The following is a 25,718-nucleotide window of genomic DNA, read 5'->3' on the forward strand; positions in this document are numbered from 1 at the left end:
GCCGCGTGTGTGGGCCCCGCAGAGCAAGGTGTGTGTTTGTATGTATGCATGCAGCAGAGCAGTATGCGTGTCTATATGTATGTATATATGCAGCAGAGCAGTATGCGTGTCTGTATGTATGTATGTGTATATGCAGCAGAACAGTATGCGTGTCTGTATGTATGTATATATGCAGCAGAGCAGTATGCGTGTCTGTATGTATGCATGTATATATGCAGCAGAGCAGTATACGTGTCTGTATGTAAGTATATATATATATGCAGCAGAGCAGTATACGTGTCTGTATGTATGTATGTATATATGCAGCAGAGCAGTATGCGTGTCTGTATGTATGTATATATGCAGCAGAGCAGTATGCGTGTCTGTATGTATGTATGTATATATGTAGCAGAGTAGTATGAGTGTCTGTATGTATGTATATATATATGCAGCAGAGCAATATGCGTGTCTGTCTGTATGTATGCATGTATGTATGTATGCAGCAGAGCAGTATACGTGTCTGTATGTATGTATATATGTAGCAGAGTAGTATGCGTGTCTGTATGTATATATATATGCAGCAGAGCAATATGCGTGTCTGTCTGTATGTATGCATGTATGTATGCGGCAGAGCAGTATGCGTGTCTGTATGTATGTATGTATATATGCAGCAGAGCAGTATGCGTGTCTGTATGTATGTATATATGCAGCAGAGCAGTATGCGTGTCTGTATGTATGTATGTATATATGTAGCAGAGTAGTATGCGTGTCTGTATGTATGTATATATATATATATGCAGCAGAGCAATATGCGTGTCTGTCTGTATGTATGCATGTATGTATGCAGCAGAGCAGTATATGTGTCTGTATGCATGTATATATGTAGCAGAGTAGTATGCGTGTCTGTATGTATATATATATGCAGCAGAGCAATATGCGTGTCTGTATGTATGTATGTATATATGCAGCAGAGCAGTATGCGTGTCTGTATGTATGTATGTATATATGCAGCAGAGCAGTATGCGTGTCTGTATGTATGTATATATACAGCAGAGCAGTATGCGTGTATGTATGTATATATGCAGCAGAGCAGTATGCGTGTCTGTATGTATGTATGTATGCAGCAGAGCAGTATATGTGTCTGTATGTATGTATGTATGTATGCAGCAGAGCAGTATGCGTGTCTGTATGTATGTATATATGCAGCAGAGCAGTATGCGTGTATGTATGTATGTATGTATATATGCAGCAGAGCAGTATGCGTGTATGTATGTATATATGCAGCAGAGCAGTATGCGTGTCTGTATGTATGTATGTATATATGTAGCAGAGTAGTATGCGTGTCTGTCTGTATGTATGCATGTATGTATGCAGCAGAGCAGTATACGTGTCTGTATGTATGTATATGTAGCAGAGCAGTATGCATGTCTGTATGTATGTATATATGCAGCAGAGTAGTATGCGTGTCTGTATGTATGTATATATATATGCAGCAGAGCAATATGCGTGTCTGTCTGTATGTATGCATGTATGTATGCAGCAGAGTAGTATGCGTGTCTGTATGTATGCATGCAGAGCAGTATGCGTGTCTGTCTGTATGTATGTATGTATGTATGCAGAAGAGCAGTATGCGTGTCTGTTTGTATGTATGTATGCATGTATGTATGCAGCAGAGCAGTATGCGTGTCTGTCTGTATGTATGTATGCAGCAGAGCAGTGTGTGTGTGTGTGTCTGTATGTATGTATGCAGCTGAGCAGTATGTGTGTGTCTGTCTATATGTATGTATGTAGCAGAGCAGTGTGTGTGTGTCTGTCTATATGTATGTATGCATGCAGAGCAGTATGTGTGTGTCTGTATGTATGTATGTATGGAGCATAGCAGTGTGTGTCTCTGTATGTATGCATGTATGATGTGTATCTATGTATGTCAGTGTATATGACTGTATAGATTTGTCTGTTTATATGTATTTTTGTGAGTTTGTCTTTAAATATGTATATGTACGTGTATGTATCTGTGTATGTGTGTATGTCTGCGTGTTTATGGGGCCCACTGGGACTCTTCCGCCCGGGGCCCACAAAAACCTGGAGCCGGCCCTGCCTGCGGTGATGAAGTCCCGCCATCCCGACCTCAGCGCTGTCACTGTCCTTCATGGCCGCCGCTTGTCACATCACCTTCTCTCGCTTCCGACCCGAGACTGACTAGCGGTGACGACACGGGCCTCTCGCGATTCTTGGCTGTGAAGGCGGCGGTCATTGAACTCAGTGACAGGGGCTGTCAGTGTGCTGGAGATCAGCGCAGGTAATGTACCTCGCTGACAGCAGCACTTGTCATCCCCTGCAGTGACCTGGGCTGACCCATTGATGTTAGCTCAGGTCACTGCACTGCTCTCCCAGCCAATGGGGAACATCCTGCTCTTCATTGACTGGGACAGTGTGGATCGTCATGGCAACCCCTTGGATTACACCAGACCTGGATTTGTTTTTCATTCTAATAAAATGGTTAAAGAGGGAATGTTTTGGGGAGTGTTTTTTCAAATAAAAATGTGTTTGTCGTCTATTTTTTTTTATTACTGACTGGGTTGGTGATGTCGGGTATCTGATAGATGCCTGACCTCACCAACCCCAGGGCTTAATGCCAGGTGACATTACACATCTGGTATTAACCCCATATATTACCCCGTTTGCCACCGCACCAGGGCGCGGGATGAGCTGGGGCGAAGCACCAGGATTGGCGCATCTAATGGATGCGCCACTTCTGGGGAGGCTGCGGCCTGCTATTTTTAGGCTGGGGAGAGTCCAATAACCATGGACCTCCCTAGTCTGAGAATATCAGGCCTCAGCTGTCTGCTTTACCTTGGCTGGTGATCCAATTTTGGGGGACCCCTACGTGTTTTTTTTTTTAATTATTTATTTAATTTAAAATAACAGCGTGGGGTGCCCTCAGTTTTGGATTACCAGCCAAGGTGAGGTTGCCAGCTGTGGCCTGCAGGCTGCAGCCGTCTGCTTTACCCTAGCTGGCTACAAAACTAGGGGGAACCCTACGTCATTTTGTTTTCATTTTTTTGGCTAAATACAAAGCGAAGCACCCCTTAGTGCCACATGAAAGGCACCAAAGGGTGCTCCACTTTTTCTCCACTTTTTCTCCACTTCTTCTCCACTTCTCCACTTTTTCTCCACTTTTTCTCCACTTTTTATCCTTTTTTTTCTCCACTTTTTCTCCACTTTTTCTCCACTTTTTAGCCATTTTTTTCTCCACTTTTTCTCCACTTTTTCTTCACTTGTTATCCATTTTTTCTCCACTTTTTCTCCACTTTTTCTCCGTTCTTTTTCTATGGTCGGTCTACCCATTAGCTCTGCCATGCATACTGTAGCTCTACACCTACTGCACATGTTACTTTGTGATTGACATCTTTTTCGTACCAGAGCTGTCTAAGCCTACTCTGACCCCATATTTGTCATTACTATATTGTCCTTGTACTGTATTATGACATTTGTATCATGTGTTTCATTTCTTGCTGTGTTGCAATTTTTTTGCTGCATCCCAATTGTACCTCTACATTGTTCGAGTTTATGTTATTGTTCTCTCACTCTTATGTGATACTGAATATTGTCATTTTTCATGATTACATGCAGATAAGTCCAATCTGACGAAGGCTCAGGCCGAAACGTCATTTGTAACTTGTTTTGGACAAAAACATATATGCTTATGAAAAAAATTTTTTTCTTAATACGGACCAATAAAGAGTGATTTTGCATTACTATCCATTGTGACTTACTGACTTAGTCTGGGAGATTTAGAGTGCCGAGGTTACTCACTAATTTTATCTATTATTACCTCTGAGCACCTATATACCAGTGAGCAGAGCTTCCTCTACAGTAGTTCTCCTGATTAGGCATGCCCTTACCTCATGAGCAGGGCATTGCAGCTTTGGTAGCAACCATTACGACATGGACTCTGCTGCTGTGGACCGGGGAGAGTGAGTGCAGATTCATTGCACCCACACTCCTCACATGAAGGGTCCGCACTCCTAGAAAATGGGGGATACGTTCCCTGAGTGTCTCCCCCCCATATTCTAGACGGTCCAGAGTCGTCGTGGGACCCCTTTATTTTTTTTCTTACAATAAATTGGTGAAAGAGGAAATGTTTTGGGGTCTGTTTTTTCAAATAAATTTCTTTTGTCAATTTTTTTTTTTGTTAGTACTGACAGTTTATGATGTTGGGTATCTAATAGACGCCATAACATCACAAACTGCTGGGCTTGATCTCAGGTGACTTTACAGCTAGTATCAACCTGATTTATTGCCCCGTTTGCCACTGCACCAGGGCACGGGATGAGCTGGGGTGAAGCGCCAGGATTGGCGCATCTAGTGGATGCGCCACGTCTGGGGTGCCTGCGGCCTGCTATTTTTAGGCTGTGAAGGCCCAATAACTATGTACCTTCCCACCCTGAGAATACCAGACCACAGCTGTCCGCTTTACCTTGGCTGGTGATCCAATTTGGGGGGGACCCTACTTTTATTGTGTAATTATTAATATTTATAAAATAATTATAAAAAAGAGCCTGAGGGGACCTCCACATTGGATCCCCAACCACGGTAAAGCTGCCAGCTGTGGTTTTCAGGCTACAGCCGTCTGCTTTACCTTAGCTGGCTATCAAAAATGGGGGGACCCAACGTCATCTTTTTTTAACTATTTTTTAAATAGAAAAAATTAATGGGCTTCCCTGTATTTTGATTGCCAACCAAGGTAACGGCAGGCAGACTGGGGTGGCAACCCATAGCTGTCTGCTTTATCTGCGCTGAGAATCAAAAATACCGCGGAGCGCTACGTCATTTTTTTAAAGATTTATTTTTACAGCACTGTGATGTCCAGCAATCAAAATACAGGGAAGCCCATTTTGTTTTTAGTTATTTAAATAAATAATTAAAAAAAAATATATATGGGCTCCCGCTGCATTTTTTGTATTGCTAGGTAAGGGTAATCCAAGCAGCTACTGGCTGCTAACCCCCACTGCTTGGTGTTACCTTCACTGGCAATGGAAAATCCAGGGAAGCATTTTTTATTTTTTTTGCCAAAAAACTACAAAAAAAGGACGTGAGCTTCGCCATATTTTTGTATGCTAGCCAGATATAGCAGGCAGGTGCTGGAAGAGTTGGATACAGCGCCAGAAGATGGCGCTTCTATGAAAATGCCATTTTCTGAGGCGGCTGCAGACTGCAATTCGCAGCAGTGGGGCCCAGAAAGCTCAGGCCAACCTGTGCTGCGGATTCCAATCCCCAGCTGCCTAGTTGTACCTGGCTGGACACAAAAATGGGGCGAAGCCTACGTCATTTGTTTTCTAATTATTTATTGAAATTCATAAAATAATAAAAAAAGGGCTTCCCTTTATTTTTGGTTCCCAGCCGGGTACAAATAGGCAACTGGGGGTTGGGGGCAGCCGTACCTCCCTGCTGTACCTGGCTAGCATACAAAAATATGGCGAAGCCCACATAATTTTATCAGGGGGCAAAAAACTTCTGCATACAGTCCTGGATGGAGTATGCTGAGCCTTGTAGTTCTGCAGCTGCTGTGTGTCTGTATGGAGAAGAGCAGACAGCAGCTGCAGAACTACAAGGCTCAGCATACTCCATCCAGGACTGTATGCAGAATTTTTTTGCCCACTAAAAAAATGACGTGGGCTTCGCCATATTTTTGTATGCTAGCCAGGTACAGCAGGCAGCCACGGGCTGCCTCCAACCCCCAGTTGCCTATTTGTACCCGGCTGGGAACCAAAAATATAGGGAAGCCCGTTTTTTTTAATTATTTCACTTATTTCATGAAATAATAAAAAAACAAATGACGTGGGCTTCGCCCCATTTTTTGTGTCCAGCCGGGTACAACTAGGCAGCTGGGGATTGGAATCCGCAGCACAGGTTAGCCCGAGGTTTCTGGGCGCCTCTGCTGCGAATTTCAGTCCGCAGCCGTCCCAGAAAATGGCGCTCTCATAGAAGCGCCATCATCTGGCGCTGTATCCAACTCTTCCAACAGCCCTGAAGCCGGGTGGCTTGTTGGGTAATCATGAAGTAATGCTGGCTTTGTTTTACTAGCCAGTATTAAGCCAGAGATTCTTAATGTCAGGCACATTTGACCCGGCCATTAAGAATCTCCAATAAAGGGTTAAAAAAAAACACCACACAGAGAAAAAAATACTTTAATAGAAATAAATACACAGACACATTAGAGACTCCATCTTTATTACCCCCTGTCAGCCCTCCACGATCCTGCTCTTCTGTCTTCTTTCTTTCTAGTATAGTAGTAGTGACGATTGTAGTGAGGATGAGGTTCACCAGCTCATCATAGGGGCTGAGGAACCTCATCCTCACTACAATCCTCACTAGTGTAGTAGTAGTGATGATTGTAGTGAGGATGAGTTTACCCAGCTCATCACTTGGGGCTGAGGAACCTCATCCTCACTACAATCCTCACTAGTGTAGTAGTAGTGACGATTGTAGTGAGGATGAGCTTACCCAGCTCATCACTTAGGGCTGAGGAACCTCATCCTCACTACCATCATCACTAGTGTAGTAGTAGTGACGATTGTAGTGAGGATGAGTTTACCCAGCTCATCACTTGGGGCTGAGGAACCTCATCCTCACTACAATCATCACTAGTGTAGTAGTAGTGATGATTGTAGTGAGGATGAGTTTACCCAGCTCATCACTTGGGGCTGAGGAACCTCCTCCTCACTACAATCCTCACTAGTGTAGTAGTAGTGACGATTGTAGTGAGGATGAGTTTACCCAGCTCATCACTTGGGGCTGAGGAACCTCATCATCACTACAATCCTCACTACAATCGGGAAGCAGCGTGCAGCCTTCACTCCGTGAGTGATCAGTGCAGGCTGTCAGCGGTAACAGCGGTAACGCTGACAGACGCGTTACCATAGCAACGGTGCTCTCGGAGCCGCGGTTAGCGGTGACATCACCGCTAACTGCGTTGCTATGGCAACGGTGATCTCCGTTAATGACCGGCTGTGTCAGCCGGTCCCTAACGGAATGGGGAGTCGACCGTGTGCTAGAGCATGTCGCCGGTACACGGCGATACACATATGTGCACCGTGTACCGGAGAGATGCACTCGCAGGTCCTACATGACGCGTCATAGTCATGTGACCAGTCTGTAGCCAATGAGATTATAGCCACGTGACTGGTCACATGGCTATTTTGACGTCATGATAGGTCCTGCATCTCAGCTGGCAGTGCTGGTCACGGGGAGGATTCAGCGATCATCGGATGGAATAGCGGCAGGAGACAGAGTACAGGAGGGATCGCGGGGACCGGTAAGTGTTATGGCAATGTTTATTAACTGTTTGTGTACATTTATAATGCATTTTTATGTGTTTGTGATTGCCTCCCATTATAGCCTATTGGTTCGAGTTCGGTTCGTCGAACGTTCGACGAACCGAACTCGAACAGGACCCCCGTTCGGCGAACCGACTCGAGCCGAACCGCGATCGGTTCACTCATCTCTAGTCCTGGGTTCAATCCCCAGTGAAACCAATCTGTTCTTAGTGTTGAAATAATACGCTATCCAACTCCAATATATGAAGTTCTCGGCTTTGTTGCCGAATGACGGGATGTTTTGGCTTCCATCACAAACAGAACTACAAATTATTTTTTTTTTTCCCCTGGCGGTCAAAACTCGTCTCTAAATGCCATTACTTTGCAGGATTTCACAGGTTTCATAGTGGAGTCGTCATCACGTCTACTTCACACGCGGAAGGTCCTGGGTTCAATCCCCAGTAAAAAAAAGCCGTTTTCGCTGTTGAAGTAATTTGCTATCAACCTGTAACATATGAAATTCTTTGTTTTGTTGCCAACTAATAATATATTTTGGCTTCCATCACCAAGAGAACTACGATTTTGGGTTTCTTTTTTATTGACCATTTTAGCAGAAAACATAATCCCATATTATAAAAATCCTATTTGTTTCAAAATATACAGTTCCCATAAATACAAAAGCAAAAGACCAAACTATGGAGAAAAAAGTAACACATTCAATATAAACTTCAATTTAAGCAAAATCCCTTTGTAGGAATAAAACTGGTAAAATATGTAATAATAATTGTAAATGTTTCATTAACCAAAAATACTTTCCTTCAGCAATAAAAAGGCCCCGTCAGTCACAATTCTGCTCTGCTAGCCAATACACAGTAACTTTTCGTAAGGTTTCATAGTGTAGTGGTCATCACGTCTGCTTAACATAGGGTATGCATATTCCTATGTGTCTTTTGGTGTCTTTGTCTTTTGTTTTTTGTGAATTTTGTATTTGAGACATTTCTTGTCTGTATACAATGTATTTTATTGTGCATTCTCCATTGTGATTGTTTTTAATTGTGGTTTGGGTTGCAGCCTGTCTGGGCGCTCCTATTTAAGGTGTGACGTTCCCTTTCCACATGTGGACCTGTGGAAGCCTAATCAAGGCGAAACGGCCGTCGTCCTCTCTTGGGAGCCGCCAGGCAGGTTGCCTCCAGCCCTCCTCTCACCCATGCACCTGACCAAATAAACGTTTTCCAGCACAAGTACAGCGGATGGAGTGCGGTCTTTTTCTTACCTCTCCCACTACCTTCGGATCTTCAGTGCTGACGTGCACCCCCGCTCTGGATTAATCACTTTGCAGCTTGGCAGCTACATCCCTCCGGATACATGCAGTACCGCAGGTAAAAACGCGGAATGGTGCTGGACCATCCCCCCTTTTTTCTTTGAATCTTATTGCGTCCATGCTTGCATTTAAAAACCGCACGTGTGTGCCTGTCGGTGGCAGCGTACAGGTGCACGTTTTGCACAAACTATTATATAACGCACAAGTCTAGTGAATAATACACGTCAGTCAGCAGTGGCTGATAGTGTCAGACTTCTCAGTAATTGTCGCTCCTAAAAACCTGTTAGGTTCTTATTGCGTCCATGCTTGCATTTAAAAACCGCACGTGTGTGCCTGTCGGTGGCAGCGTACAGGTGCACGTTTTGCACAAACTATTATATAACGCACAAGTCTAGTGTATAATACACGTCAGTCAGCAGTGGCTGATAGTGTCAGACTTCTCAGTAATTGTCGCTCCTAAAAACCTGTTAGGTTCTTATTGCGTCCATGCTTGCATTTAAAAACCGCACGTGTGTGCCTGTCGGTGGCAGCGTACAGGTGCACGTTTTGCACAAACTATTATATAACGCACAAGTCTAGTGTATAATACACGTCAGTCAGCAGTGGCTGATAGTGTCAGACTTCTCAGTAATTGTCGCTCCTAAAAACCTGTTAGGTTCTTATTGCGTCCATGCTTGCATTTAAAAACCGCACGTGTGTGCCTGTCGGTGGCAGCGTACAGGTGCACGTTTTGCACAAACTATTATATAACGCACAAGTCTAGTGTATAATACACGTCAGTCAGCAGTGGCTGATAGTGTCAGACTTCTCAGTAATTGTCGCTCCTAAAAACCTGTTAGGTTCTTATTGCGTCCATGCTTGCATTTAAAAACCGCACGTGTGTGCCTGTTGGTGGCAGCGTACAGGTGCACGTTTTGCACAAACTATTATATAACGCACAAGTCTAGTGAATAATACACGTCAGTCAGCAGTGGCTGATAGTGTCAGACTTCTCAGTAATTGTCGCTCCTAAAAACCTGTTAGGTTCTTATTGCGTCCGTGCTTGCATTTAAAAACCGCACGTGTGTGGCAGTCGGTGGCAGCGTCAGGCTCCATATTGTCCCTGGATAGAGACGTGCATGATGGCCTGTAAACCTGAAGTGCCCATTGTAAGGCAGTGGGTCTATTGTAGTATAGCCCTTAGGCAGGGCAGCCAAAAATTTGGAGGCTCCACATTGTCCCTGGATAGAGATGTGCATAAGGGCCTCAAAACATTGTTCCCATTGCAAAGGAGCGGGTCTCCTGTCGTTGTAATGCCCATTCTGAAAGAATGGTCGAAAAAATTTACCACTGGGGGTATACCTGAAACAACGGCCTAACTATTGTAACGGTCAGTCATCATGATGGCGCATGATGAGAAGGAGGAGCAGTCCAGCGATTAGCCAAAGTCCAGAACTGTGTACCCATGGGTGAGTGTAGGTACATGGCAAACTTTAAATTCCGCTCTCATTTGCTGGTGGTGTGGTGAAGTCTGGCCCAATCCAACCCTTGTTCATCTTGATCAGAGTCAGCCTGTCAGCATTTACAGTTGACAGGCAGGTGCGTTTATCTGTAATGATTCCACCTGCGGCACTAAAAACACGCTCTGACAAAACGCTAGCGGCAGGGCAGGCCAGTACTTCCAAGGCGTAGAGAGCCAATTCATGCCACGTGTTCAGCTTGGATACCCATTAATTGTAAGGCACAGAGGAATGTCGGAGTACAGTTGTTTGATCTGCAAGGTACTCCTTGAGCATCTGGGCAAACTTTTTTGTGGCACTACCCCGCACCTCAGGGGCTGTGGTATGTGAGGGCCTGAGAAAACTGTCCCACATCTTAAAGACTGTTCCCCTACCTCTGGCGGATTGGACTTGTGCCCCTCTCGGCTGTACGCCTTGGTTGTCCACTGATTCCTGACCTATGCCGCTAGCGTTTTGTGAGGGGAATGCTTTGCCTACTTCCGTGACTATGGCCTTCTGGAACTGCTGCATTTTGCCTGACCTCTTCGCCTCGGGAATAAGAGACATAAAGTTCTCCTTGTAGCGTGGGTCTAACAGTGTTACCAACCAGTAATGATTGTCGGCAAAGATGTTCTTAACGCGAGGGTCACGAGACAGGCAGCTTACCATAAAGTCAGCCATGTGTGCCAGACTCTTAACAGCCATCACTTCAGTATCCTGACCAACACGATGACTGAACATGCTGTCCTCCTCCTCCTCCTCCTTCTCCTCATCTACCCTTTCCTCTGGCCAGCCACGCTGAACCGAGGATATGACTGCATGTCATATCCTCAATTTGGCCAGAGAGTTGCTCCATGTCTTCATCCTCCTCCTCGTCATAGTCCTCCACTGCACGTTGTGATGAGACGAGGCTGGGATGTGTGTTATCACCCACACCCACTACTGTTTCTTGCTCAAACTCATCGCGCTCCGCCTGCAATGCATCATGGTTGTTTTTTGAGCAGAGACCATTTTAGAAGGCAGAGAAGCGGTATGGTGACGCTAATAATGTCGTCATCGCCGCTCACCATCTTGGTGGAGTCCTCAAACTTTTGGCGGATGGTACATAGGTCGGACATCCATCTCCACTCCTCAGATGTTATGTGTGGATTTTGACCCATTTCCCGACGGCTTAGGTGATGCAGGTACTCAACAACTGCCCTCTTCTGCTCACATATCATGACCAACATGTGCAGAGTTGAATTCCAACGCGTGGGGACATCACACACCAGTCTGTGAGCCGGAAGATGCAAATGGCGCTGAAAGCCGGCAAGGCCGGCTGAAGCAGTAGGTGACTTTCGAAAATGTGCAGACAGGCGGCGAACGTTTACCAGCAGATCAGACAGCTCTGGGTATGACTTTAGAAAACGCTGAACCACGAGGTTGAGCACATGGGCCACGCATGGAACATGTGTCAGCTGGCCTCACCTCAAAGCCGCCACCAGGTTACGGCCATTGTCACACACAACCTTTCCTGGCTTTAGGTTCAGAGGTGTGAGCCAGTGATCTGCCTGCTGTTTCAGAGCTGTCCACACCTCTTCTGCATTGTGGGGTTTGTCACCTATGCAGATTAGCTTCAGCACAGCCTGTTGCCGCTTCGCCGAGGCAGTGCTGCAGTGCTTCTGTGTCGCCCTGGACAAGCCAGGGGCCACAGAGCACAACACTTACACACCCCACACTCCCTGCAGGCATATCATAGTCAAAACACCAAATCCTTGTTGCCTTCCCCAGGGGCTGTTGTCCACACCAGGGGGTGGAGCCAGGCGGTTGGTCTCCACCCACCAAGGAGGAGGGAAAACACAGGCAGTGAGAGTTAAGCTAAGGAAGTGGAAGGAGGAAAGTAGTAGAGAGGAGAAAAGTGACAGCAAAAAGCCTGAAGTTGGTCCGGGTGTGTGGCCCGGACAGGACAGCAAGGTTGGCAGGATGTGGTGACCGTCTGCAGTGGAGGCCGATTGGAGTCTGCCGTAAGGACCGTGGACGGGTGGTGACCCGGCCGTACCGGACCGGTATACAAAGAGAAGACAGCACCATTGGCAGGGGCCTTTCGGATCCCGGCAAGGCTTGGTGTCGCCGTGAATTTGCCAAATCCGTTAGTGAAGGGGACCTCAGGGTTTCCAAACAGCCAAGTCACGATAGAAGGCAACCGTCCAACCGTGAAGGGGAGACACCGCCACCGCCAAGGGCAACCGTCTCCCAGGGCCAGCGCCTGTGGGCAAAAGGTGCTCCTCCGGCCCATATCCAGGTCGGGGAGCGGGTTACCGGTGGGAAACCATCACTACCAACACTGAACTTAGGTGCAGGGAGAGACAGTCATCACTAACCTGCAGGGAGGAACAACCGCAGCCGTCCGAGGGACCCGTCCATCCAGCCACTTGTTTTACCGTGAACTGTGTCATCATCATTGGGCTGAGTGAGTACCTCCGTGCCGTGCGGCACAGCGCTGCCCCTGCGACCCTGCACCTCATCAGGCCCCGCAACCCGCCTGTCATCCATCTCTACCCCATCACCGGGCCCCGGGACAACCAACCCCCCTACCCACGGAGGGGAGAAATAACAACAAAGCTGCTCCCTGTCACAGGCTCCCGGGATCCACGTCCAGAGCAGCGGTGGTGTCCACACAATCACCACAACCGTGGGTGGCGTCACGGACAATATCCCCAAAACCCAAACCACCCCTTTTCACTCACGGGCAAGGAGCGCCGCTCGAGCCTCCGGGATCCGGCCATCGCTCGAGCCACCGAGCAGCAGCAGCCGTAGAGCAGCGGCAGCCGGACCCGAGCAGTGGGAGAGCGCAGCGTCCCCTCCTCCGCCCGCGACACTTCCAGCTTGGGACTGGTGTGGAGGATAAAGTGGATGAGGATGCGCAGGAGGAGGAGGAGGCTGAGGAGCATAACATTCCGGAGCTGTAGAGTGTGGGTGAAACCCTGACTTAGGTAGGGCCTGCAAAACTTGGTGTGTGAAGGAGGTGTTCCGTCCCTCGCTCAGACTGGGTCCCAGCTTCCACAATATTAACCCAGTGTGACGTCAACGAGATGTAGCGGCCTTGCCCACATGCACTTGTCCACGTGCCTGTGGTTAGGTGGACTTTGGCTGAAACAGCGTTGTTCAGGGCACGTGTGATGTTTTGTGACACGTGGTTATGCAATGCGGGGACGGCACACCGGGAGAAATAGTGGCGGCTGGGGACCGAGTAACGTGGGACAGCTGCCACCATCAGGTTGCGGAATGCTTCTGTCTCAACCAGCCTAAAAGGCAACATTTCCAGCGCAAGCAGTCGCGAAATGTTAGCATTTAGAAGTGTGGCATGTGGGGCGTTGGCAGTGTATTTGCGCCTGCGTTCAAAGGTTTGCTGAATGGATAACTGAACGCTGCGCTGGGACAAGGACGTGCTTGATGATGGTGTTATTTCTGCGTGGGCAACTGCAGGTGCAGGGCCGGAGGAGGCTTGTTCGCGGGCAGCATGGACAGGGGATTGGCTCGCATGCACAACAAGCGAAGATGTAGCAGTCACATCAGCAAGCACTGCTCCTCGACTCTGTTGTACATCCCACAAAGTCAGGTGCTTGGCTGACATGTGCCTGATCATTCTGGTGGTGGTCAGGCTGCTAGTTTTGGTACCCCTGCTGATGCTGGCACGGCAGGTGTTGCAAATGGCCTTTTTAGAATTATCTGGAGCCAACTTAAAAAACTGCCAGACTCGGGAAGACCTAACATTTGTACAGGCACCTTGTGTCGTGTTGTTCCGGGGAACAGTTGCCTGATGTCTGCCTGGGGCCACCACCCTGCTTCTTACTGCCTGTTGGGATGCTACGCCTCCCTCCCCCTGTGCACTGCTGTCCTCGCTCTGCATATCCTCCTGCCAGGTTGGGTCAGTTACTGGATCATCCACCACGTCGTCTTCCTCTTCCGCACCCTGCTCCTCCTGACTTCCTGACAATTGTGTCTCATCATCGTCCACCCCTTGTTGAGACACGTTGCCAACTTCGTGAGAACGTGGCTGCTCAAATATTTGGGCATCTGTACATACAATCTAGTCATGGCCCACTTCAACAGGAGCTGGCGAGAGGCCAGAATGTGTGAATGGAAACGTGAACGAACAGCTCTTCCGAGTGTCCAAGTGTGGGATCAGTAATGTCCGTGGACGTGTACTCGGCCTGGTGGTAGGAAGGAGGATCAGGTTCTAAAATGTGCGGTGCAGTATCACGGCTACTGACACTTGACCGTGTGGAAGACAGAGTGTTTGTGGTGGTGCCAATCTGACTGGAAGCATTATCCGCTATCCAACTAACAACCTGTTGACACTGGTCTTGGTTCAAGAGCGGTGTACTGCTGCAGTCCCCAAGGATTTGGGACAGGACGTGCGAGGGAGTAGATGTGGCCCTTTGTTGTGGCGAAATTAGAGCTTGCACACGACCTCGGTCTCTGCCTTCACCACCATCACGTCCACTTCCTTGTTCGTTGACAACGCCCTTGCGCATTTTGCAATGCTGTGCTGATGTGTATTCACTAGACTTGTGCGTTATATCCAAGTTTTTGCAAAACGCACACAAGTGCAGCGGAAAGCTGCCACCAACAGGCACACACGTGCGGTTTTTAAATGCAAGCACGGAGGCACTAAGAACCTAACAGGTCTCTATCCAGGGACAACGTGGAGCCTCCCAATTTTTGGCTGCCCTGCCAAAGGGCTATACTACAATAGACCCACTTCCTTTCAATGGGCACTTCATGTTTACAGGCCCTCATGCACGTCTCTATCCAGGGACAACGTGGAGCCTCCCAATTTTTGGCTGCCCTGCCTAAGGGCTATACTACAATAGACCCACTTCCTTACAATGGGCACTTCAGGTTTACAGGCCCTCATGCACGTCTCTATCCAGGGACAACGTGGAGCCTCCCAATTTTTGGCTGCCCTGCCTAAGGGCTATACTACAATAGACCCACTTCCTTACAATGGGCACTTCATGTTTACAGGCCCTCATGCACGTCTCTATCCAGGGACAACGTGGAGCCTCCCAATTTTTGGCTGCCCTGCCTAAGGGCTATACTACAATAGACCCACTTCCTTACAATGGGCACTTCATGTTTACAGGCCCTCATGCACGTCTCTATCCAGGGACAACGTGGAGCCTCCCAATTTTTGGCTGCCCTGCCAAAGGGCTATACTACAATAGACCCACTTCCTTACAATGGGCACTTCAGGTTTACAGGCCCTCATGCACATGTGTATGCAGGGGCATTGGTGAACCTCACAATTTTGGACTGCCCTGGCAAAGGAAAATACTACAAAGACTCACTTCCTCAAAATGGGCACATTAGACTCAAGAGGCCTTCATGTACGTCTCTTCTCAGGGACATCGGAGTGCCACACAATGTTTTACGTAAAATCTTTCATGTATTAATCTCAAAAAGTAACATACACCAGCTCTATCTCACTATTGGGTATGTGCCCTTAACATTTCTGCCATGAAAAATCATTTTGGGGTCATTTTGGAAGGTTTTCTGGTGAGTCCGTAAAAATGGCGTAAAACGCGGACAAAATTGTTCACAGCTGTGACTTTTGAGTGATAAATGCTTCAAGGGGTCTTCCCCATGCTGTTGCCATGTCATTTGAGCACTCTTCTGAGACTTTTGTGCCATTTTTAGGGTTTCTACATGCTGCCGGGGGGTCATTTCACAAAAATACTCGGGTCTCCCATAGGATAACATTGGGCTCGGTGCTCGGGCCGAGTACACGAGTATCTTGGGATGCTCGGCCCGAGCCTCGAGCACCCGAGCTTTTTAGTACTCGCTCATCACTAGTAAAATATGTAATATTAATTGTAAATGTTTCATTAACCAACAATACTTTCCTTCAGCAATAAAAAGGCCCCGTCAGTCACAATTCTGCTCTGCTAGCCAATACACAGTAACTTTTTGTCAGGTTTCATAGTGTAGTGGTCATCACGTCTGCTTAACACGCAGAAGGTCCTGGGTTCAATCCCCAGTGAAACCAATCTGTTCTTAGTGTTGAAATAATACGCTATCCAACTACAAAATATGAAGTTCTCGGCTTTGTTGCCGAATGACGGGATGTTTTGGCTTCCATCACAAACAGATCTACAAAAATTTTTTTTTTTTCCCCTGGCGGTCAAAACTCGTCTTTAAATGCCATTACTTTGCCGGATTTCACAGGTTTCATAGTGGAGTCATCATCACGTCTACTTCACACGCAGAAGGTCCTGGGTTCAATCCCCAGTAAAAACAAGCCGTTTTCGCTGTTGAAGTAATTTGCTATCAACCTGTAACTTATGAAATTCTTTGTTTTGTTGCCAACTGATAATATATTTTGGCTTCCATCACCAAGAGAACTACGATTTTGGGTTTCTTTTTTATTGACCATTTTAGCAGAAAACATAATCCCATATTATAAAAATCCTGTTTGTTTCAAAATATATAGTTCCTTTAAATACAAACGCAAACAACTAAACTATGTGGAAAAAAGTAACACATTCAATGTAAACTTCCTTTTAAGCAAAATCCCTTTGTAGGAATAAAACTGGTAAAATATGTAATAAAAATTGTAAATGTTTCATTAACCAAAAATACTTTCCTTCAGCAATAAAAAGGCCCCGTCAGTCACAATTCTGCTCTGCTAGCCAATACACGGTAACTTTCCATCAGGTTTTATAGAGTAGTGGTCATCACGTCTGCATAACACGCAGAAGGTCCTGCGTTCAATCCCCAGTAAAACCAATCTGTTCTTGGTGTTGAAATAATACTCAATTAAACTACAATATATGAAGTTCTTGGCTTTGTTGCCGAATGATGGGATGTTTTGGCTTCCATCCCCAACAGAGCTACGAATTTGTTTTTTTTTTTTCCCTGGCGGTCAAAACTCGTCTCTAATTGCCATTACTTTGCAGGCTTTCAGAGGTTTCATAGTTTAGTGGAAATCACGTCTGCTTTACACGCAGAAGGTCCTGGGTTCAATCCTCAGTGAAACCCATTTGTTCTTGGTGTTGAAGTAATCCCCTATCAACCTGCAGTATATAAAGTTCTTGGCTTTGTTGCTGAATAACGAGATGTTTTAGCTTCCATCACCAACAGAGCTACGAATTTGCTTTTTTTCCCCTGGCGGTCAAAACTCTTCTCTAATTGCCATTACTTTGCAGGATTTCAAAGGTTTCATAGTGTAGTGGTCATCACATCTGCTTCACACGCAGAAGTTCCTGGGTTCAATCCCCAGTGAAACCAATCTGTTTTTGGTGTTGAAGTAATTTCCTATCGACTTGTAATATGTGAAATTCTTGGTTTCGTTGCCAAATGACAATACATTTTGGCTTCCATCAGAAAGAGAACTACGATTTTGGGTTTGTTTTTTTATTGACCATTTTAGCAGAAAACATAATCCCATATTATAAAAATCCTATTTGTTTCAAAATATATAGTTCCCATAAATACAAAAGCAAAAGACCAAACTATGGAGAAAAAAGTAACACATTCAATATAAACTTCAATTTAATCAAAATCCCTTTGTAGGAATAAAACTGGTAAAATATGTAATAATAATTGTAAATGTTTCATTAACCAAAAATACTTTCCTTCAGCAATAAAAATACCCCGTCAGTCACAATTCTGCTCTGCTAGCCAATACACAGTAATTTTTCGTCAGGGTTCATAGTGTAGTGGTCATCACGTCTGCTTAACACGCAGAAGGTCCTGGGTTCAATCCCCAGTGAAACCAATCTGTTCTTAGTGTTGAAATAATACACTATCCAACTACAATATATGAAGTTCTCGGCTTTGTTGCCGAATGACGGGATGTTTTGGCTTCCATCACAAACAGAACTACAAATTATTTTTTTTTTCCCCTAACGGTCAAAACTCGTCTCTAAATGCCATTACTTCGCAGGATTTCACAGGTTTCATAGTGGAGTCGTCATCACGTCTACTTCACACGCAGAAGGTCCTGGGTTCAATCCCCAGTAAAAACAAGCTGTTTTCGCTGTTCAAGTAATTTGCTATCAACCTGTAACATATGAAATTCTTTGTTTTGTTGCCAACTGATAATATATTTTGGCTTCCATCACCAAGAGAACTACGATTTTGGGTTTCTTTTGTATTGACCATTTTAGCAGAAAACATAATCCCATATTATAAAAATCCTGTTTGTTAACAAATATATAGTTCCTTTAAATACAAAAGCAAACAACTAAACTATGTGGAAAAAAGTCATATAATAATAGATTCACTGCACTCAATATGTAAATTTGCAAGAAGGTGAAAAATCATTTATTTTAAACAGGTGATCAAGCAACATCCGACGACGTTTCGACCCACCTGGGTCTTAGTCAAGTCGCTAGGTGAAGAGATACAAAGCATATGGTCAAAAATACAGCAAAGTTATATACAATAACTACTATATACATATTAAAGAAATATATACAGGATATATACAAACTATGTACAGATCAAGACAACTGGTCATAAAGTACTGTCATGTTTAATTTAAGTATAGGCTATAGTAGCTAAGTGGCATTTTAAATATAGTATATGCAAAAAGATTTTTTGCATGAAAACAATGTAAACATCAATATGGCAACCTCAGTATTAATAAAACAGACAAAATTCCTGTTGGTAAAAGGGGGGATTATTAAATGCTGGTATGGAACTACTCTGGACAAAATAGACAGAAATGTATACAATTGTATAGTACACCGGCTAGGATACGGTACCTGTATAGTAGGTGACTGAAGGGTGAGGGATGATGTGCACTGAGGCATGGAAGTATATGGAAAAAGTGCCTGGTGAGAACAGAACATAGTAAACAACGGATATAGTACAAAGAATGCAGTAAATGTAACCATAGAGATAATGGAAAAGAAGTTACCTTGGGGATATATATGTTATGCAGGCGCAGCAGCGCTATTGCTATTTGAATCTCGTGTCCTAAGGCATAGTAGAGGAGGGGGAGTATATATCTATGATAGATAAGAAGATCAGCCAATCAGGGATCAGAAATATGGGGGCTTGGTATCGGACATGTGATCCCACGTCATAGATGAGGACGTGGCAGTGAGAGCTCAAAGTAGATGGCTCATGCGCAGTAGAGCAGAGTTAAACATTATAGCAGTGTATGGGAGATACATATGCAGAGTCAGCGCAAGCGTAGTAAGAATGCGTAGACCGGGCCGAAAAGTTGCGTAACTCTACGTAAATTGCGTAGCGTGTATCACGCATGCGCAGTGAGAGAAAACCGCTCGGCTAGTGTAACAGTGCAAAGCGCTGACGTGTAGACAGGCTGGGTGAAGCCAGAAAGCATGGGTAGTAAAAAGATGTAATGTTACGTAATGGGCGTAGTGTGTCTAGAGCATGCGTAGTAAAGGGAGAGGAGGACTTGGAAACGGAAAGAGAGTTGTATATGTGTAAAGAGGAAGTAAAATAAGAGCGTAGAGTTGATGTATATGAGCTGTACACCCTAAAGTACAGGAAACTACATATGGGTGAAGGGGCTATGAATGAAGTAGGGTAGTGTATATAATGAAGATGGGATGAATATGAAAATGATAAGATAGTTATGAATGAAAGAAGTAGTGGAAGGCAACGACCAGTAATAGAAAAGAATTAAGAGGTAGAAAATAAATAAAAAGAACTGAAAGTAAGTGAATTGAGATAGAAGTGAATAATAAAAATAATAAAATAATGAAAATGTAAATAAAAATAAAATAAAAAATAAAAATAGTAATAATAATAATAATAGGAATAATGATAATAAAAATAAATATAAAAATAAAAATGAAAAATAAAATAAAATAAAAAATGAAAAAAATAGAAAAAATAGAAGGGGGAGAAAATAAAGAAAATAAAGAAAAACAGAAAAAAATAAAAAAATAGAAAAAAATGGAAAAAGAATAATAATAAAGAAAGATTGAAAAAAGTAAATAAAAAATTAAATAAATAAATAGTAAAAATAAAATTGAAAATAAGGAAGAAGAATACAATAGGGATTAAAATAAATAAAATAAATGAAAATAAAGGCAGATAATAAAGATGAAATAAAAATAATGTCAATGAAGGGTTAGGACTAGTGGGAAAAAGAGGGAGATATGTCTATGAATAAAGTTATATTGGCAAAAAGAAAAGAAAATATGTAAACAGTGGCCTGAAATTTTTTTTTTTATTATATATAGTAAAGAGGGATGATAGAGAAGAGTAGGTAGAAATAGCATGAGTACTGAAGTCGGTGGTGGGAAAGGGGAGTGGGGGGGGGGGGAAAGGAGGTAGAAAGAGGTAGAGAGTAGAAAAGAAGGGGGTGAGGATAGCCGGTGTACTTACCAAGGGATACCAAGTCAGCGGTTCTGGGGAAAAGAAAACAAGGTCATAATATAATCAGAGACAACAAGAAAATGCTACCATGAGTTCAAAATGTTAAATCAAGTTCACGGTTCATGCCTTTAGGGTGTAGTGTTTGTAAGGTGAAGATCCAAAAGGACTCACGGTCTTTGAGAATCCTAATATGATTACCACCTCTACGTGGTCTAGGAACCTGTTCGATCACTTGGAATCGAAGTTGAGAAACTGTATGGGGAGCTGAACAAAAATGGTGTGGGATGGGAAGCCAGGTTTTCTTACACCTGATGGTGGATTTGTGTGAGGCTATCCTGTCTCTCACATGTTGGGAGGTCTCACCAACATAGAGAAGACCACAGGGGCATTTGATCAAATAAACTACAAAATTGGAATCGCACGTGAAGAAACCTTTTATAGGAAAACTCTTGCCAGACTGAGGATGTAAGACCACCGGGGACTTGATGACGTTAGAACATGCTGCACAGCCAAGGCAGGGAAAAGTCCCTGTTTTTTGTGTATTCAAGAATTGTTGAATAGGCTGTCTGGTTAAACTGCCAATATCGGCTCAAACGAGATTATCCCTAATATTGCGTGATCTCTTAGTGCAAATAAGAGCTGGCGCTTTGAAAGCTTCAATCTGGGGATAAGCAGTAGAAAGTAATGACCAATGTCTACGAATACAGGCGTAGATTTTAGGCATGATAGGATGGTATGTATGCACGAATGGTATGCGTTCAGTATTGGTACTATTGTAGTTACGTGCAGGTGTGGTTCTCTGTCTCTCTTGTCTTAACAAAGAGAGAGGGTAATCCCGATCTTGAAATTTTTTTGACATATCATCGAGTCTAGTGGATAGTGTGGCAGTATCTGAGACTATCCTAGCCACTCTTTGGAACTGAGAGCGAGGTAAACTATCCTTAGTGGCTCGTGGGTGGCAACTGGAATATAGAAGTAATGAGTTGGTATCAGTAGGTTTGGTATATAAATCTGTAATGAGAAGTCCTGTGTCATCCTTTATTATTTGAGTATCCAGAAATGAAATTTGCTGGGTACTGGATTGAACCGTGAATTGAAGTTCAGCCCTAACTGAATTAAGTTGAGTAACGAACAAATCAAGGCATTCAGGAGAGCCGTGCCAGATGAAAAAAATATCGTCTATATACCTTAGCCAATTGGTGGCGAATTGATTGAAAAGAATGTTAGAGTAAACGTGGTCATGTTCGAAACGATCCATGTAACAGTTGGCATAAGCTGGTGCCATGTTAGAGCCCATGGCTGTGCCCCGTATTTGGAGGTAATATTGATCACCAAACAAAAAGAAATTTTCATGAAGAACTAATTGCAGAATATCCAAACACAGTGAAACTGAGTTACTAGATAAATCAGAATCCACAAGTAGAGTTTTTACTGCCTCTATACCTTTAGAATGTTCTATTGATGTGTAGAGACTTTGCACATCAAGAGTCACTAGTTCACTGTGGGGAGGAATTGATTTCAAATTATGAATAATTCTGAGGAAATGACTTGTGTCAAGTACAAAAGAACGTAACTTTCTCGTTAGTGGTGTCAGAATTTTTTCCAGGAAAATAGACAGGGGGGATAGGATCGAGTTAGTAGACGCTACAATAGGGCGACCAGGGGGAGAAGATAAAGATTTATGTATTTTTGGTAAAACATAGATGACAGGAGTGATAGGATGTGTATTGGTCAAGAAGTCTACGGTTTTTTGGTCTATGGTGTTCAATTGTAAATAGTGACTTAAGCAAAGTTGTATTTTGTTCCGTATAGAGGATGTTGGATCATTGGGAATAGATCGGTATGTGTCACTATCACTCAGCTGTCTGCGAATCTCAGCTAAATAGGCATGTCGATCTAAAATGACTGTAGCTCCACCCTTATCGGCGGGCTTGATAATTATATTTTTATTGTTTTTTAGTGAATCAATAGCCAGCTTCTCATTGTTGGAGAGATTATGTCTAATAGGCAAATGTCCTGAATGTTGTGCCCGAATGATGCCCTTAATATCTCTATCTAGCAAATCAATGTAAGTTTCAGTAGCATGGTAAGTAGAAGGTGGTTTATATGTGCTAGGTTTTCTCAGGCCGTAGTGTGATATGGATAAATCAGGTGGCGTGCTACATACATACATATCTCAATTCACTTACTTTCAGTTCTTTTTATTTATTTTCTACCTCTTAATTCTTTTCTATTACTGGTCGTTGCCTTCCACTACTTCTTTCATTCATAACTATCTTATCATTTTCATATTCATCCCATCTTCATTATATACACTACCCTACTTCATTCATAGCCCCTTCACCCATATGTAGTTTCCTGTACTTTAGGGTGTACAGCTCATATACATCAACTCTACGCTCTTATTTTACTTCCTCTTTACACATATACAACTCTCTTTCCGTTTCCAAGTCCTCCTCTCCCTTTACTACGCATGCTCTAGACACACTACGCCCATTACGTAACATTACATCTTTTTACTACCCATGCTTTCTGGCTTCACCCAGCCTGTCTACACGTCAGCGCTTTGCACTGTTACACTAGCCGAGCGGTTTTCTCTCACTGCGCATGCGTGATACACGCTACGCAATTTACGTAGAGTTACGCAACTTTTCGGCCCGGTCTACGCATTCTTACTACGCTTGCGCTGACTCTGCATATGTATCTCCCATACACTGCTATAATGTTTAACTCTGCTCTACTGCGCATGAGCCATCTACTTTGAGCTCTCACTGCCACGTCCTCATCTATGACGTGGGATCACATGTCCGATACCAAGCCCCCATATTTCTGATCCCTGATTGGCTGATCTTCCTATCTATCATAGATATATACTCCCCCTCCTCTACTATGCCTTAGGACACGAGATTCAAATAGCAATAGCGCTGCTGCGCCTGCATAACATATATATCCCCAAGGTAACTTCTTTTCCATTATCTCTATGGTTACATTTACTGCATTCTTTGTACTATATCCGTTGTTTACTATGTTCTGTTCTCACCAGGCACTTTTTCCATATACTTCCATGCCTCAGTGCACATCATCCCTCACCCTTCAGTCACCTACTATACAGGTACCGTATCCTAGCCGGTGTACTATACAATTGTATACATTTCTGTCTATTTTGTCCAGAGTAGTTCCATACCAGCATTTAATAATCCCCCCTTTTACCAACAGGAATTTTGTCTGTTTTATTAATACTGAGGTTGCCATATTGATGTTTACATTGTTTTCATGCAAAAAATCTTTTTGCATATACTATATTTAAAATGCCACTTAGCTACTATAGCCTATACTTAAATTAAACATGACAGTACTTTATGACCAGTTGTCTTGATCTGTACATAGTTTGTATATATCCTGTATATATTTCTTTAATATGTATATAGTAGTTATTGTATATAACTTTGCTGTATTTTTGACCATATGCTTTGTATCTCTTCACCTAGCGACTTGACTAAGACCCAGGTGGGTCGAAACGTCGTCGGATGTTGCTTGATCACCTGTTTAAAATAAATGATTTTTCACCTTCTTGCAAATTTACATATTGAGTGCAGTGAATCTATTATTATATGACTTTAGGGCATCGCCCTTTTTTCACGTGCACCGCCATCCTCTTTGAATTGAGTGCAGACCATTGTTATATCATCATAGTCTTTGTTTGGTCTACCTGCACCGCTCCTAAATGACGACTTCAACCTTTGCTTATAATGCCACAGAAGCCACACAGATCATTTCACGGGTAACCTCATCTGGTGAGTTTCTTTCCACACCCACCAGTGAAATACGGAGTCGTGACTACGAGAAGGAAAGAAAACGCCTATTGTCTTACGATCTTCACTGTGCAACGTTGGCTGAGTATTATAAGCAGAACAAAATTCCTCGGGGCCTTAGAAGCCATCTAAGACCTACCATTTTTTCAGACAAAAAGGAGTTCTGTGATCGATTCCAGCAGATCCTTAACAAGTGCTCCCTTGATCTTATTCTGTTGAACATTGAATACCTCCAAGGGGCTATTATTGAGTCACAAGAAAAAATCACTGCCATCGAGACACAATTAACATCAACATTATCTCCACCAGATTGGGACAGCCTTAAATCCAGGACGGAATCCATCCTTGAGGAACACCGTCAGGTACTCCAGGACCGCAAAAAACAAAAATTTCAGAGAGATACTGAAGATTATTTAACCAACAGAGTATACAGATGGAGCGAGCCTTCCGGATCCACCACATGGCGCAGACCCCCTGGACCAAGATCCTACGGAACCTCCGGCTCCGACAGCGACAATTCTTCTGGACCCCGGCTACCACCTCGTTTTTTATCTCAAAAGAGAGGACGAGGCTACCCGCAAGGCGGTCCACCTACCGGTCCCGGTCCACGTATGAACACGCGCTCCCAGACCCAGGTAAGAAACCAAACCTGGTAGTCAATATTTCCTCATATAACTTATCACCAACTGAACTAAATGTTCTACAAAAAGGCTTATCATTTTGCCCAACTCCTCGTTGGGACACATTCCAACTGGAAAAGGATTTGCAACGTTTTTACCGTAATCTACGACTCAAAACACATTTTGGTATTTCTAATATTATGTCTATTTCTCAACAACCTGCTGTATGTAGCACGCCACCTGATTTATCCATATCACACTACGGCCTGAGAAAACCTAGCACATATAAACCACATTCTACTTACCATGCTACTGAAACTTACATTGATTTGCTAGATAGAGATATTAAGGGCATCATTCGGGCACAACATTCAGGACATTTGCCTATTAGACATAATCTCTCCAACAATGAGAAGCTGGCTATTGATTCACTAAAAAACAATAAAAATATAATTATCAAGCCCGCCGATAAGGGTGGAGCTACAGTCATTTTAGATCGACATGCCTATTTAGCTGAGATTCGCAGACAGCTGAGTGATAGTGACACATACCGATCTATTCCCAATGATCCAACATCCTCTATACGGAACAAAATACAACTTTGCTTAAGTCACTATTTACAATTGAACACCATAGACCAAAAAACCGTAGACTTCTTGACTAGAGTTGAGCGCGGTTCGTGGTTCGTGGTTCTCCAGTTCTAGGCTCGAGTGATTTTGGGGCATGTTCTAGATCGAACTAGAACTCGAGCTTTTTGCAAAAGCTCGATAGTTCTAGAAACGTTCGAGAACGGTTCTAGCAGCCAAAAAACAGCTAAATCTTAGCTTGGTTTCTGCTGTAATAGT

The 25,718-nt window shown here is 44.0% G+C and overlaps 1 non-coding gene across 1 annotated transcript; it reads left to right on the forward strand.

Annotated features, from left to right (window-relative positions):
* Positions 1 to 16,055: 16,055 nt before the first annotated feature.
* TRNAV-AAC (transfer RNA valine (anticodon AAC)) lies at positions 16,056 to 16,128 on the forward strand. The gene has a single exon. It is a non-coding gene; the product is annotated as a tRNA-Val (tRNA).
* Positions 16,129 to 25,718: the final 9,590 nt, after the last annotated feature.

Source organism: Anomaloglossus baeobatrachus, chromosome 2 (assembly GCF_048569485.1).
Source record: "Anomaloglossus baeobatrachus isolate aAnoBae1 chromosome 2, aAnoBae1.hap1, whole genome shotgun sequence".
NCBI classification, from domain to species: domain Eukaryota; kingdom Metazoa; phylum Chordata; class Amphibia; order Anura; family Aromobatidae; genus Anomaloglossus; species Anomaloglossus baeobatrachus.